General features: G+C 35.2%; 1 non-coding gene across 1 annotated transcript; it reads right to left on the bottom strand.

Moving 5' to 3' along the window:
* Window positions 1–15,707: 15,707 nt before the first annotated feature.
* On the bottom strand, window positions 15,708–15,769 carry LOC112438567 (U7 small nuclear RNA). The gene has a single exon (XR_003026973.1). It is a non-coding gene; the product is annotated as a U7 small nuclear RNA (small nuclear RNA).
* Window positions 15,770–17,629: the final 1,860 nt, after the last annotated feature.

The raw sequence follows: 17,629 nt of genomic DNA on the forward strand, positions 1-17,629 counted from the left end.
GCCATTTTGTTATTTATTTTCTGGTTCTTTTCTAGTCTTTTTCTCCTAATTTCTCTCCTTCCTCTCTTTCTTTTCTTTGGTGTTATGATTTATTTTCTTGGTATTTATTTTTTGTGCATCTGGTATATGTTTTCTGATTTGAGGTTAACAAGAGGCTTACAAATTTTATTTCATAACCTATTATTGTAAGCTGATTAAAACTTAATACTGTTTGCATAAAGAAGCAAAAAGGAAACTAATAAAAGCTGTGCACTTTACCTCCGTTCTCTGCATTTTTTTTATTATTTCTGTGTATATCTTGTACTTCTTCTGTCTTGAAAAGCTGTTATAGTTATTATTTTTGATTGGTTCATTGTTTTGTATTTCTACCTAATATAAGTAGTTTACACATCACAGTCACAGTGTCATAATATTCTGTGTTTGTTTGTGTACTTGCTATTACCAGTGAATTCTATACCTTCAGGTAGTATTTTCATTGCTCATGAATGTCCTTTGGGTTTTGATTGAAGTACTCCCTTTAGTGTTTCTGGTGTTGATGAAATCCCTCAACTGGTGTTGAGGTCTGGTGTTGATGAAATCCCTTAACTTTTGTTTGTCTGGAAAAGTCTTTATTTCTCCTTCATGTTTGAATGATGTTTTTCCCATATACGCTTTTTTAGGGTATAAGCATTTTTTTTCTTGACCAATTTAAATATGTCATGCCACTCTTCTGTGATCAGTAAGGTTTCCACTGAAAAGCCTGTTGCCAGATATATTGGAGATCCATTGTATTTTGTTTGTTCTTTTCTCGTGCTGCTCTAGGATCCTTTCTTTATCTTTGACCTTTGGGAGTCAAAGATATATTCCAGCGCAGCTAGAATATAAAGCAGGAAGAAAAATGTGAAAAGAGTAGACTTATCTAGCCTCCCAGGCTACATCTTTAGCCCATCAAACATTGGACTCTAAATTCTTTAGTTTTGGGACTTGGCTGGCTCTCCTTTCTCTTCACCTTCAAATGGCCTAATGTGGGACCTTGTGATAATGTGAGTTAATACTTAATAAACTCCCTTTACATATATATATGTATATCCTATTCTGTCTTTCTAGAGAACCCTAATTAATACAGTAGGGGACATTGTATCTGGCCACTTTCCCTGTTTCATTTTTGTCCTCAGTCCTTTGATTTTTCAAATGGGAGAAAATGTCATAGTTACGACTTCTAAAGTCTCTTGCACCTCTAAAATTTGGTAAAGAAAGAGGGGGATTTTAATTTTTATAGGATTGTATTTTATCTTGCTTTTTGGTTATTCTGATATGTCTTATTGGAGTTGATGGATTTGCTAATCAAACATTTTTTGAGAAATATAAATGACCTCATTTAATACAGTTTTTATGTTAATATGCTTTATTTATAAAGGATTCAGTTTGAGTAATTCAATTTGCAGCATGAATAGTTCAATTTCCACGTATGGTATAATTTGGGATACAGTTTAATACAGTTAAGAAGTGTCATAGAACCGGTGAAGCCTTTGGATATCAAAATCCAACAAATATTTATAAAAACATATAGAGCTCTTCCCTTAAAAAGCATAAAAATGTACCTAATAAATAGCAAGTAAAAGTGGCATTAAAAGTTGAAGTGAGGAACACTTCTGTTTATTGACTTTGGAGGTAACCAGTTTTGTCAGAAAAAAAAAGTTATCTAGGAGTTAAATTTTCTATACAAGTACATTTAACTGTATCTTAATTTTATACATTTTTAATATATTGCTCACTTATAAATCATATATTAAAGAGAAAGTTATTAACTGTGAATTCTATGCTTTAAATCATGCAGTGTACTATTATTTGTTTAGACTTACGATTGCATTTATGAGTCCAGATGGCAGTTGCTATAAAAGGCAATTTGCCAAAAGTGTACCTAATTGATGTTCATTTAATGTGCACAGAAGTCACATGACTTTATCATTGTACTCCCCTATAATGTTGCCTTTCAGATACTCTGTGTACATACTTCCTGCTAATTCATTTTTCTCGGCATGCACACTCTTCCATCAAATTTTCCTTATTTACACATCTACTTACACCGGTTCCTGACTTCTAATAAAGTCCAGAAATGCATCAATCAGGGAAAATCACCAAATTGTTTCTTATGCACAAAAGCTGGTTGTTGATTGTAGTTATCTCAGTTAAAAGCCTTAGAGGATTTGAGGCTTTTTATGCAGCATTAAGGATACTTGGCTGCACACAATATTACAATTATTAAATCCTAGAAATTCTACATTGAATAAGAAAAAATGTATATGTCTTTCAGGAGCTTATGCTTCACATCTACAAGGTTGCTAGTGGCAAATGTAATCCACACAAGCTATTTATATAAAGAAGATAATTTGACACATGGGGGTTTAATAATTTTTAATGTATTTAAAGGCATTGACTAACTCAACAGCATATAAATATACAGTTCTGAAGAAAGCTCTCTTCTCTGGGTACTACATCAAGAACAAAGATTGAGAGGTTTACCTTGAAAGTATTATTGAACATATGGGAAAGGATACTTGGCTGCACACAATATTACAATTATTAAATCCTATAAGTTCTACATTGAATAAGAGAAAAATGTATATGTCTTTGAGGAGCTTATATTTCACATCTGCAAGATTGCTAGTGGCAAATGTAATCCACACAAACTATTTATATAAAGAAGATAATTTGACACATTGGGGTTTCATAATTTTTAATGTATTTAAAGGCATTGATTAACTCAACAGCATATAAATATACGGTTCTAAAGAAAGCTCTCCTCTCTGGGTACTACATCAAGAACCACAATTGAGAGGTTTCCCTTGAAAGTATTATTGAACATGTGGGAAATGTGGGTCCCTTGAGATGGAAGACACTTTAACTTTGGACCCTAGTGTTACTTTAGGAAGAATGAAAAAGGTGAAAGAATTCCTAGAGAGTGGGAATAAAATTGTAGGAAACCAAGGCATATTAACATCAAGCTGCCCTTCTTTAAAGCAATTTATTAAAAAGTCTCTGCTTATTAATAGACAGGGTTCTCTGATGTTCCTTATAAAATATGGTCTGAATATCAGTGCAGATCATGTATCCTTTCTTCAAAATGCTTGGGATCATATAAGTATTTCTGATTTCAGATTTTTGGGGGGTATTTTGGAATATTTGCATTATATAGTCATAGACTGCATAACAACCTTTTGGTCAGCAGTGGACCACTATATAATGATGGCCCCATAAGATTATAATGGAGCTGAAAAATTTCTGTTGGACAAGTTATCATTGAATTACTATTTCTGTACACTACTAAGTATAGTCACATGCTGTACAGGTTCGTAGCCTAGGAACAATATGCTATACCATATAACTTAGGTGGATAGTAGGCTATATCATCTAGGTTTGTGTAAGTACACACTATGATGTTCACAGATCAACAGAATGGCCTAACAATGCATTTCTTACTATGTATCCCCATCAATAAGAGATGCATGCCAGTACTTAACAAGTTGAGCATCCCAAATCTGAAAATCTGAAATCCAAAATGCTTCAATGAGCATTTCCTTTAAGTGTCATGTCAGTACTCAAAAAAGTTTCGAATTTTGGAGCAGTTTAGATCTGAGAGATTTGCATTTGGTATAGTCAGCCAGTAATAATATCCCTTATAGTGGATGTCTTGCTGTGGAAGATATTCTCAGCAGGGGGACCATTAATTCCTCCAGCTCATGGAACAACTGCTCTGTAGATTTCAGTTATCCCCAATATTCCTCACTTCCCCCACCTGTGTTAGCCCATTTTGCATTTCTATAAAGAAATACTTGAAACTGGGTAATTTATAAAGAAAATAGGTTTATTTTGGCTCACAGTTCTGCAGACTGTATAAGAAGTATGGCATCAGCATCTGCTTTTGACAAGAAAGCTTTTAGTTATGAAGGAAGGGAAGGGGAGACAGAATGTCACATGATAAGAGGGAGCAAAAGAGAGGGGAGGAGATACCAGGCTCTTTTAAAAAATCAGATATCATGGTAGCTAATAGAAAATTCACTCATTACTATGGGGAGGGCATCACGGCATTCATGAGGAATCCACCCCCCATAACCCAAATGCCTCCTACTAGGCCCCACCTCCAACATTGGGGATTAGGTTTCAACATGAGATTCAATGGGAAAAAATACTTAAGATATATCACCTTCTGAAACTGGTTCTGTTTTGAGGCCCATGAACATTTCCTGTGTGTTTTTTTTTTTCTGATGAAACAAGAATATTAACAAAGTGATTCTCAGGCCCTCTTAAATGCTTAAATTTGATTATTAACACAAGTATCTTGAAAATATTGGGTTATAAAATGATAAGGCTTTATTATGTGCCACAACATATTCCCTGAGTCATTTAAGACCTCAATAAGAAACACTGTATTAGTTCGTTCTTATGCTGCTATGAAGGAATACCTGAGACCGGGTAATTTATAAAGAAAAAGGTTTTAATTAACTCACAGTTCCACATGGCTGGAGAGGCCTCAGGAAATTTACAATGATGGCAGAGGGCACCTCTTCACAAGGTGGCAGGAGAGAGAATGAGTGCCCAAGAAGGGGGAAGCCTGTTATAAAACCACCAGATCTCATGAGAACTAACTTATTATCACGAGAGCAGGATGAGGGAAACCACCCCCATGATTCAATTATCTCCACCTGGTTCCTCCCACGACGTGTGAGGATTATTTGAGCCACAATTTAGGATGAGATGGGGGTGGGGGTGGGGGTGGGGGGGTGGGTGGGGGAACACAGCCAAACCATATCAACAAGGAACATTCATAGTACAATTATTTGAGGAGGGCTTATTTATGAAGGGAATATTCATAAAGACATTGACAGGGTATATGGGAACCACAAGATTCAGTGTAAGAACCAAGAGAAATTGACACTGTTACTATCTCTAATCCTGAAAGACAGAGAAAGACAGTGGTTAATGAAACTCAAAGGGAGAGAGGTTTACGTAAAGCCCACTGCTTTAAAGAGCAGTCACTTTCTCATGAGAGGCACAGCCAAAGTAAAACCTCATAAGAAGGGAACCAGAAAAATAAATACTCAACTTCACTCTTCTCTCCCTCTGGTCTTTGAGTGCACCCTATTGGCTCAACCCAACTGAAAGCCATAGGGCAGGGGAATTCAATGTGTAGTCCACACAGATCAGCCTCCTGAGGAAGAAAGCCAGATAAAGAAGAAAAAAAAAACCCCAGAATCCAGAGGTGTAAACATGTCAGATATATTTATTTAACATATATGATGTGCCTTACATCATATATGATAAAGAACCTATAGGTTCCTTATATATATTATTTCCTTTAATTCTCATAAAACCATGAGAGAATATTTTATTAGACCCACTGTACTGACGAGAAGTTGAAGCATAATGAGTTTAATTAATTTGACCTAAGTCACACAGATAATCACCTTAGGTCTAGTCTCATAAATATCTGTATTTCTCTATGAAACTTATTATTATTGGCTAGGGTTTATTGAGAGCATATTGATTTTAATTCTATTGACTATCCTAAGAGGTAGCTCCTGCTATTGCCATTAGACAAATAGGGAAACCGAGACACAGAGAGAATGTAATAACTTACTCAATATTATAGAACTAATAAGGGACAACAGCAGGAATTGGACCCAGGAAGTCTGATTCGAGAGCTCAAGTTGTTTGTTAACCACTATAATATAGCATCTGCTGACTTCTCATGTTTTTTTCTAAACTATTCTATTAGATTTGGTTTGTTTATTCGTTACATTATGAAGCATCAGTTAGAATAGTTTTTTGTTTGTTTGTTTGTTTGTTTTGAGACAGAGTCTTGCTCTGCCACCCAGACTGGAGTGCAGTGGTGTGATCTTGGCTCACTGCAACCTCTGCCTCCCGGGTTCAAGCAATTCTCCTGCCCCAGCCTCCCAAGTAGCTGGGGTTACAAGTGCGTGCCAACATGCCCGGCTAATTTTTGTATATTTAATAGAGCTGGGGTTTCACCATGTTGACGAAGCTGGTCTCGAACTCCTGACCTCAGGTGATCCACCTGCCTCGGCCTCCCAAAGTGCTGGGATTACAGGTGCGAGCCACCGAGCCCAGCTTAGAATAGTTTTTATGACCCTTTTTCTTTTAACTTATCTCCTGTCCCAGTCTTTAAATGAAAGAAATATCTACCTGTAAATACTTTGCTCCACTTCTTCATACCTTTCCCGAAGAAGGGAGAAATTATTTCCTCTACCTTAGTAATAATAGCTTTCTGCTCCTGTGTGGACCAGACCAGTATTTTACCTCTAGGATTCTGGAACTGAGTTTCTGATCTGTACAATTACAATGGCAAGATGATCTTGGGCTGGTGATGAAAAATACCTAAAGTTTCATATTCTGTTGCAAAATATACCATTTTCTTTCAGAATTAAACCCTGAACTACCAACATCACCACAACAACAAAACACTAGAGAGGGTGTTTCTAAATCTGTTTTAATAGAATTAAATAAGTCCTAAATAATATTAAATCATAGATCTCATGCTAAGTAATATTTTGTAATTTGCATCATTTTTAATACCTAAATAACACATGTTAACTTTAGAAAATACAGATAAATGGCAAGAAGAACAAACAAAGATCTCTAGTTTTACAACCTAGAGATAAGATTGTTTACATTTTGATGGAACTTTTTCTGGAATATTATCTAGTATATTCATTTGTATGAATTTATTTAGATGGAAGTTTATAATACTTTAAAAATAATTTTTAAAAACATGAGTAATATATGCTCATTGCAGAAGAAAATTAAATAATATAGTTAAACAAAAGGAATCAAACTAGAAACCAACAAAGAGAAAGCTAGTGTTAATGTTTTGGGGAATTATTCTACATTATTTTCTATGCATATATTTATGCATATATTTATATATACTGAAAACATTTCATAGAGGTAGAATCATGCTGTCTGTTGTTTTCTGGTCTGCATAATATTCTTCTATTTGAGGGTACTGCCTCAATTTCTTTTTTTCTTTAATAAATATATTTTAAATACGTGAAGACATAAATATGTGAATATATGTATATTTATTATACTTTAAGTTCTGGGATGCATGTGCAGAACGTGCAGGTTTGTTACATAGGTATACACGTGCCATGGTGGTTTGCTGCACCCATCAACCCATCATCTACATTAGGGTATTTCCCCTAATGCTATCCTTCCCCTAGCCCCACATCCCCCAACAGGCCCCAGTGTGTGATGTTCCCCTCCCTGTGTCCATGTGTTCTCATTGTTCAACTCCTACTTATGAGTGAGAACATGCAGTGTTTGGTTTTCTCTTCTTGTGTTAGTTTGCTGATAATAATGGTTTCCAGCAACATCCATGTCCCTACAAATGATAGGAACTCATCCTTTTTTATGGCTACATAGTATTCATGGTGGATATGTGCCACATTTTCTTTATCCAGTCTATCGTTGATAGGCATTTGGGTTGGTTCCAAGTCTTTGCTATTGTGAACAGTGCTGCAATAAACATACGTGTGCATGTCTCTTTATAGTAGAATAATTTATAATCCTTTGGGTGTATATTCAGTAAAGGGATTGTTGGATCAAATGGCATTTGCAGTTCTAGATCCTTGAGGAATTGCCAGATTGTCTTCCACAATGGTTGAGCTGGCGTGAAATGGTATCACATTGTGGTTTTGATTTGTATTTCTCTAATGACCAGTGTTGATGAGCTTTTTTTCATATGTTTGTTGGCTGCATAAATGTATTCTTTTGAGAAGTGTCTGTTCATATCCTTTGCTCATTTTTGATGGGGTTATTTGTTCCTTTCTTGTAAACCTGTTTATTTGTGGATTCTGGATATTAGCCCTTTGTCAGATGGATAAATTGCAAAAATTTTCTCCCATTCTGTAGGTTGCCTGTTCACTCTGATGATAGTTTATTTTGCTATGCAGAAGCTCTTTAGTTTAATCAGATCCCATTTGTCAATTTTGGCTTTTGCTGCCATTGCTTTTGGTGTTTTAGTCATGAAGTCTTTGCCCATGCCTATGTCCTGAATGGTATTGCCTAGGTTTTCTTCTAGGGTTTTTATGGTTTTAGGTCTTACATTTAAGTCTTTAATCCATCTTGAGTTAATTTTTGTATAAGGTATAAGGAAGGGATCCAGTTTCAGCTTTCTGCATATGGCTAGCCAGTTTTCCCAACACCGTTTATTAAATAGGGAATCTTTTCCCCACTGCTTGTTTTTATCAGGTTTGTGAAAAATCAGATGATTGTAGATGTGTGGCGTTATTTCTGAGGCCTCTGTTCTGTTCCATTTGTCTATGTATCTGTTTTGGTACCAGTACCATGCTGTTTTGGTTACTGTAGCCTTGTAGTATAGTTTGAAGTCAGGTAGCATGATGCCTCCAGCTTTGTTCTTTTTGCTTAGGATTGTCTTGAATATATGGGCTCTTTTTTCGTTCCATATGAAATATAAAGTAGTTTTTTTCTAATTCTGTGATGGAAGTCCATGGTAGCTTGATGGGGACAGCATTGAATCTATAAATTACTTTGGGCAGTATGGCCATTTTGATGATATTGATTTTTCCTTTCTATGAGCATGGAATGTTTTTCCATTTATTTGTGTCCTCTCTTATTTCCTTGAGCAGTGGTTTGTAGTTCTCCTTGAAGAGGTTCTTCACATCCCTTGTAAGTTGTATTCCTAGTATTTTATTCTCTTTGTAGCAATTGTGAATGGGAGTTCACTCATAATTTGTCTCCTTGTTTTTCTGCTATTGGTATATAGGAATGCTTGTGATTTTTACACACTGATTTTGTATCCTGAGACTTTATTGAAGTTGCTTATCAGCTTAAGGAGATTTTGGGCTGAGAGCTCGGAGGAGTTAGTTATTACCCACCTTCTGAAGCCTACTTCTGTCAGTTCGTCAAACTCATTCTCTGTCCAGTTTTATTCCCTTGCTGGCAAGGAGTTGTGATCCTTTGGAGGAGAAGAGGTGTTCTGGTTTTTGGAATTTTCAGCCGTTTTGCACTGGTTTCTTCCAATCTTCATGGATTTATCTACCTTTGGTCTTTGAAGTCAGTGATCTTCGGATGGGGTCTCTGAGTGGACGTCCTTTTTGTTGTTGTTGATGCTATTCCTTTCTGTTTGTTAGTTTTCCTTCTAACAGTCAGGCCGCTCTGCCTCAGGTTTGCTGGGGTTTGCTGGAGGTCCGCTTCAGACCTCGTTTGCCTGGGTATCACCAGCGGAGGTTGCAGACCAGCAAGGATTGCTTCCTGTTCCTTTCTCTGGAAGCTTCGTCCCAGAGGCGCACCTGCCAGATGCCAGCCAGAGCTCTCCTGTATGAAGTGTCTGTCAGCCCCTACTGGGAAGTGTCTCCTAGTCAGGATAAACGGGGGTCAGGGATGCACTTGAGGAGATAGTCTGTCCCTTATCAGAACTCTAATGCCGTGGTGGTAGATCCACTGCTTTCTTCGGAACTGCCAGGTAGGGACATTTAAGTCTGCTAAAGCTGTGCCCACAACTGCCCCTTCCCCTAGGTGCTCTGTCCCAGGGAGGTGGGGTTTTTTATCTGTAAGTCCCTGACGTGGGCTGCTGCCTTTTTTTTCAGAGATGCCCTGCCCAGAGAGGAGGCAGTCTGGCCCTGGCCGCCATGGCCTTGCTGAGCTGGGTTGGGCTCTGCCGAGTTTGAACTTCCTTGTGGCTTTTTTTACACTGTGCAGGTGAAATCACCTACTCAAGCCTCAGCAATTGTGAACGCCTGTGCCCCAACCAAGCTCAAGCTCCGAGGTCAGGCTTAGACTGCTGTGCTGGCACAAGAATTTCAAGCCAGTGGATCTTAGCTTGCTCAGCTCTGTGGGGGTGGGACCCACCGAGCCAGACTACTTGGCTTCAGCCCCCTTTCCAGGGGAGCGAACATTTTTGTCTTGCTGGTGTTCCAGGCACCACTGGCGTATGAAAAAAAACCAAAACCAAAACAACAACAACAAAAACCTCCTGCGGCTAGCTCGGTGTCTGCCCAAATGGCCTCCCAGTTTTGTGCTGGAAACTCAGGGCCCTGGTGGTGTAGGCACTGGAAGGAATCTCCTGGTCTGTGGGTTGTGAAGACCATGGGAAAAGCGCAATCTCTGTGCCAAAGTGCATGGCACAGTCCCTAATGGCTTCCCTTGGATTGAAGAGGGAGTTCCCCAACCCCTTATACTTCCCAGGTGAGGTGATGCCCCACCATGCTTCAGCTCACCCTCCTTGGGCTGTACCCACTGTCCAACCAGCCCTGATGAGATAGATGTACCAGGTTCCTCAGTTGGAAATGAAGAAATCACCTGCCTTCTGCATCGATCTCCCTGGGAGCTGCCGACCAGAGCTGTTCCTATTCAGTCATCTTGCCAGCAACCCCAGTATCTTATTTTTGATGTTTAGATTGTTATTTTCAAAAATATTTTATACTTAGTTTTGATAAACATCGTTATAGTTAAATATTTGTGATTTTTCAAGGTGATTTTCTTAGGCTAAATCTCAGAAGTAAAATTTCTGTGTTTAAAAAAGAATGGGCACTTTTAAGCTTTTGATTCATATTTTAAAATTACCTCTCAGGAAGAGTTACTAATTTACATTCCCACTGGTAGTATATGAGAATACTTATTTTTCCATGCATTAATCTATACTGAATATTATTTAAAAAGAGGAAAAATAACTAATTTAAGAGAATAATTTTTAAGAGAATAATTTTTGTTCATGTTTCTTAATTATTCATATTTCTTAATTAAATAACTAATTTAAGATAATAATGTAAGAGAATAATTTTTGTTCATATTTCTTTTTTTACCTATATAGAAAAAGGTTTTCTGTAGGGTGGTGTGTGTGAATTATCTGTTTATGCAAGTGAAGGTATTTAGTCACAAAATATTATTTTATAGAATGACTCTGTAGCATTTAGAGGAGGCTAGAAAAGGGAGACAAATGGATCTGCATGGGCAAAGGGGCATAATTTTAAAAAGTATTTATCATAAGTTTAAGTAGTTGTAAAGAATGTAATTTCAGTGATAGTATAAACTTCTACATTTTAAAATAAAACATTCATTTTCCTCTTTTAAATGTTTCCAGTGGAATCTAAATACTGTATTGATTTGATTCCTATATCATTTATTTTAAAATTACATAAATTAGTTCAAAATACATTAACAATTGTAAAGTTTACATCATTACTTTTTCTCCTTTAGCTCATTTTTCCATTCTACTTTTCCTAGGGTATTTTATCTTAATACGATTTAATTCTTAAAAACTAAATTGATAATCTAATTATATTACTTTGGTAAAGTATGTGTGTGTATATATATATTTTTAGATATATATAATATCTAAAAATATATATTTTTTATATATATTATATATGTATTATATATATTATATATAAGATATATTTATATATAGATATATATTAGATATATATATTATATATAGAGAGAGATTTTTAGAATCCTCTATGTCTATAAAGCTCTAAGTGTTGAATTTTTTTCTTCTGGAATGAATTATTACAAATTATTAATACATAATTTATCAAATCATAAGCATATTAATATTTTGGCAAATTAAAATATAAAATGTTATTGGAAATGTATCTCAATAAAATGATAGCTGTTTTTCAATATTTTAATATTCTAGATGAATTCCATTTTTGTAAGAATGAGACAGATTTTATCATCAATTTTCAAACATTTTATTTAATTTTTAAAATACGTAAACATAGGAAAAACTTGTTCTCATACACGACTAAATTGGCACGAAAGGAATTTTCTCATAACAACGTCTCTTAATCTTTTGAAAACATTTTGAGTTACCTGCCAAAAAATCACTTATTGATTTATCATCAAAATTATTTTAATGATCTCTCAGCTAGCAATTCAATTAGGCCCTGCTTCAAGTTTGTTAAAAGTAAAGAATTAGACACTATTCAAGTTGCACAATGATGTTACTCAGCCATTAGTCATTCATTTTGTCAACTTCATTAAGATAATTTTAAATTGCCTCTTTGTTTGGCACACTATAGTTTTTTCCATCCTGTAATGCACTGTAATAAAATTGCTGATGGCTGAGAGCTGTGCTTTTCTTTGGTAAAGTCGGAGAAGGGGATTGTGAATGGGGTTGGACAAAGAGAATCTGTCAATTGCTGGTTAGCAGGTGTAGTCTCAGGTAGACAACTATTAGGAAATAATTCATATGAAAGTTGAAGGTCTGAAATTATCCTAAAAATTTTCATTCTTTCACATATTATTTGAAAAGTTTTGCATATACCTCCAGGAGCATATGTACCGTGATTTATGAACTTTGATTTGAAACATAATGTACCTTTGCTTCATCTTCATTAGATTTCTTTCCTCCAATAAAATTTTGAAGTCTTCTATGGCAGAGACATTTGCTTATACTCTCTTTTCACCTGGCACGATTGTGGGCACATAATAGGGACACAGTAAGTACAAATGATCTTCAACTTAACAATGGTTTGACTAGCAGTATTTTTTTAGTTTTATAATGGTTGCAACAGTGGTATGTATCCAGTGGAAACCGTATTTTGAGTATCCATACACTCATACTGTTTTTTGCTTTCAGTACAATGACCAATAAGTTACATGAGGTATTCAACACATTATTAAAAAATAGGCTTTGTGTTAGGTGATTTTTCCCAACTGTAGGCTAATGTAAGTGTTCTGAGAATGTTTAAGTTAGCTAGGCTTAGCTATAATGCTCCAGAAGTTAGGTGTGTTAAATGCATTTTTGACTTATGATATTTTTAATTTATGATGGGTTTATTGTGACAGAATCTCATTGTGAAGTTGAGGAGCAACAGTATTGCATTAATCTGAATAGGTTATTTTTTTTTCTATGAAGTGAGAAATGAGCTAAATATAAGAATAGTGGAGGAAAAACTCGATACAGTTCTAGGGGACAACAGGTTTGCAGAAGAGGAGCCCAATAAATACGGAAAATAAACAATAGGGTACAGTCAATCAAGGGCATATTTTTATTTGAGTCATGACCAAACATTTCTTTGTTTTTGTAGTAAAATCAGTTGTAACTATAAATAACTTATGTTTTTTACATTGGACATTGTGGTTTTGAGCCAATCTTCTGCCTATCTCTATACCACTCATATGACAGGACTTTTTTCTTAAATATTTCCTGACTACCCCAGCCTTCTTTCATCTCTCTTTTTCAACTATTTATAACTTGTATCATATAATTTATTCTGTAATTACATACTGAACCTATATTTTTTGATATTTTGTCTTAAGTTTGTTTCATTTCCCCAACTAGATTGAGGGCAGATAATAAGTTTTATTGCATATGGTAAATATCTTGTTAATATTTGTAGTGTGATTAAAAGTCCTTCAAAAGTTTAGTTTAGTGGCTTTGAAGGTTAAAAAAAATGAAGTGCTTAGAAATACAAGTTGTAAACTACAAATAACTTGATTGAGAATTAGACTCATTAACACTTCCCTCTGCTTTTTGTTTTTTATTCTTTAAGCATCTTTAGAAATTATTTATTTTACTATCAATTAAAAGAATAATATTCTACTGTATATGAAAAGAGGGATGACAATGGTCTTGATTACACTGTTATTTAGCAACTATATAATTACCAAATATAGACCCAGCTCTGTCACATATTTTGGTTGTTGTAGCTAAAGACCCATTAGGTTGTTGCTACTATTAAATTTTCAGTGTTATAAAGTCTTCCATCCTAATGTAAACATCCTAATGTTTATTAGTAGGGAAACATTTTCCCACATTGTATCTTCTTCCTTCTGACTGAGACATCCTGTGGAGTTATAGCAAGTCAGGAAAATGATCAAACTTTTAAGTTACGAGTTTCCAGAAGTGTGAACTTCTATTATACTCCTATGATAAGCATTTTCTCTCTTCTACTAAATCAGTGTTTCTCAATAGGCTTGAATTCAATATAATAGGTTTGAATTTTAAAAGTTAACTTTCTTGAAATTTGTTTTTATAATAATCTTGTATTTACTTAAGGCTAATCAAAGATAAAACAAGTGCAAAATAAAGACAGTGGCTCTAAAGCAAATGAAAGAGGGAGTTGATTTACTTATGACCCCATTCTTGAAAATCATTGCTCTACTTTGTAAACTAATTGAAATAATCTTTTTCCCATAAGCCGAGCATTGTCAGGCACAATACAGGCATTGGGAAAATGGTTTTTGAATGCTCAAATTAAAAGTGCAGTGACTATTTATTACTACAATTCATTGTAGATTCCCCTATAAATTGGTAATAGAGCATATCTAGCTATTGATAATGATACTTTAGAACTTTATTTGAAAGGATAAAATGCTCATGGCATACTGTTGAGTAAACAAAGCAGATTAAAAACATGGTATTATTGGTATAATTATATATATATGTATTATACACATATGTATCTGTGAGTTTGTATGGTTTAAAATATCAGGCTACATATTTAGGTATGTTAAACTAGTTATACATTCCGATGATGAAATCTAGGTCAAATACCATAACTGCATTTTGATATTCCCTGGATCTCCTTATGTACCATAGTCTTGCTGTTACTTGAGGCAAGCTTGTTGTCAATCACCCCCATGCTGCTGTTCACATGATAGTGGGTAAGTTCTCATGAGATCTGATGGTTTTATAAGGAGCCTTTCCCTGTTTGTTCAGAACTACTCTTTGCTGCCACCATGTGAAGAAGGACATGTTTGCTTCCCTTTCCGCCATGATTATAAGTTTCCTAAAGCCTCCCCAGCCATGCGGAACAGTGAGTCAATTAAACCTCTTTCCTTTATAAATGACCCAGTCTCAGGCAGTTTTTTATAGCAGCGTGAGAATTGACTAATACAGGAAATTGATACCACAGAGAGTGGGGTGCTGCTGTAAAGATACCCGGAAATGTGGAAGTGACTTTGGAACTCGGTAACAGGCAGAGGTTGGAACAGTTTGGAGGGCTCAGAAGAAGACAGAGAAATGTGGGAAAATTTGGAAATTCCTGGAGACTTGTTTGCTGGCTTTGACCAAAATGGGGAGAGCGATATGGACAATAAATTCCAGGCTGAGGTGGTCTCAGATGAAGATGAGGAAATTATTGGGAATGGGAGTAAAGGTTACTCTTGCTATGCGCAGAGACTGGCAGCATTTTGCTCATATGTCTCAAATATTAGTATTTATTTCTTTTTAAAGATATAATTCACATAGCATAACATTTACCCTTTTAAAATTTATAATTTAGTGGTTTTAAAAATAACTGCATAGTTTTAATCCTGGAACACTTTTCATTAGCACAAAAATGAACCCTTGTACTTATCAGCACTCTCCCCAGTTATTTTCTCTCCCTCACCGCTCGTAGGGATTTAATTTAATCCATAGATCACTTAAGGAGCATTGTCATTTTATCAATGTTGCCAGTCTTCCAATTTATGAACAGTAGATGTCTTTCTATTTGTACAGGTGTTCTTTTTTTCTTTTTACTATATTTTGTAATATTCAGTATATATTTTACAATTCCTTTAACATATTCCTAAGTATTTTGTTCCTTTTGATGCTATTGTAAATGAAATTGTGTTCTTAATTTTCTTTTCAGAATGTTCTTTTCTAGTGTATCAAAATAAAATTTACTATTGTATTTTGCTTTTGTATTATGAAATTTTGGTAAACTTGTGTGTGTGTGCATGTGTGCATTTTCATGAGTTTTCTGATAAAATCCTGAAAACCAGCTAGACAAATTTTAAAGGAGTTGTAACATGTGAACTTGTATATTATTAATTCTAATAGCTTCCTTGTGAATTCCCTAAGATTTTCCTGATAAAAGATTACATCATGTACAAATACAGATAGTTTTATTTCTTCCTTTCTAATTTCTATACCTATTTTTAATTTTATTTTTATTTTTTTGGTTTTCAATACTATTCTTTATTTTCTTTCCAACTCTTTTTTTTTTTTTTTTTTTTTTGAGACAGAGAGTTGCTCTGTCACCAGGCTGGAGTGCAGTGGCACAATCTCAGCTTACTGTAACCTCCATCTCCTGGGTTTAAGCGATTCTCCTGCCTCAGCCTCCCAAGTAGCTGGGACTACAGGTACGTGCCACCATGCCCAGCTAATTTTTGTATTTTTAGTAGAAACGGGGTTTCACCCTCATTCCACTATCCACCCATAACTAGGCCCCAGTGTCTGTAGTTCCCTTCTTTGTGTCCATGTGTATAAAAGGTTTAGCTCCCACTTATAAGTGAGAACATGCGGTATTTGGATTTCTGTTTCTGTGTTAATTTGCTTAGTATAAAATGGTCTCCAGCTCCATTCTTGCTGCAAAGGGCATGATTTCACTTTGTTTTATGGCTGCATAGTGTTCCATGGTGTACATATACACTCGTTGATGGACATCTAGGTTGATTCCATCTGTTTTCTATTGTGAATAGTGCTGTTATTAACATACAAGTGCATGTGTCTTTATGGTAGAACAATGTATATTCATTTGGATATATACCCAGTAATGGGATAGTTGGGTTGAATTGTAGTTCTGTTTTAAGTTCTTTTAGAAATTTTCAAACTTTTGTACACAATGCCTAAACTAATTTACATTCCCACCAGCAATATATAATCATTCCCCTTTCTTTGCAACTTCACGAGCATCTGTAATTTTTTGACATTTTAATAATAGCCATTCTGACTGGTGTGAGATAGTATGTCTTTGTGGTTTTGATTTGCATTTCTCTAATGATTAGTGATATTGAGAATTTCTTCATATGCTTGTTGGCTATGTGTATGTCTTCTTTTGAAAAGTGCCTGTTCATGTCCTATGCCCATTTTTAAATGGGGATGTTTGTATTTTGCTTGTTAATTTGTTTACATTCCTAATAGATGCTTGATATTAGATCTTTGACAGATGCACAGTTTGCAAATATTTTGTCTCATTCTATAGGTTGTCTTTTTATTCTGTTGATAGTTTCTTTAGCTGTACTGAAGGTCTTTAGTTTAATGAGGTCCCACTTGCCAATTTTTGTCTTTGTTCCAATTGCTTTTGGAGTTTTTTCAATGAAATCATTTCCAGGGCTTGTGTACCAAATGGTATTTCCTAGGCTTGTTTCCTAGGGTTTTTAGAGTTTTAGTTTTTACATTTAAATCATTAATCCATCTTGAGTTGATTTTTTTTTATGGTGTAATGGAGGAGTCCCGTTTCAATATTCTGCATATGGCTAGTGAGTTATCCCAGCACATTTATTGAACAGGGTGCCCTTTCTCCATTTCTTGTTACTGTTGACTTTGTCAAAGAGTCGATGTTTATAGGTGTGCAGCTTTCTTTATGGGTGCTCTACTCTGTTCCATTGGTCCATGTGTCTTTTATTTGTACCAGTACCATGCTGTTTTGGTTACTGTAGCCTTGTAGTATAGTTTGAAGTCAGGTAGTGTGATGCTTCTGACTGTTCTTTTTGCATAGGATTGCCTTGGCTATTCTGGCTCTTTTTTGGTTCCATAAGAATTTTAGAGTAGTTTTTTTTTTTCTAATTCTGTGAAAAATGTCATTAGTAGTTTGATACAGATAGCATTGAATCTGTAAATTATTTTGAGCAGTGTGGCCATTTTAACAATATTGATTCTATCTATTAGCAT

This window comes from Pan paniscus, chromosome X, assembly GCF_029289425.2.
Source record: "Pan paniscus chromosome X, NHGRI_mPanPan1-v2.0_pri, whole genome shotgun sequence".
Lineage (NCBI taxonomy): Eukaryota > Metazoa > Chordata > Mammalia > Primates > Hominidae > Pan > Pan paniscus.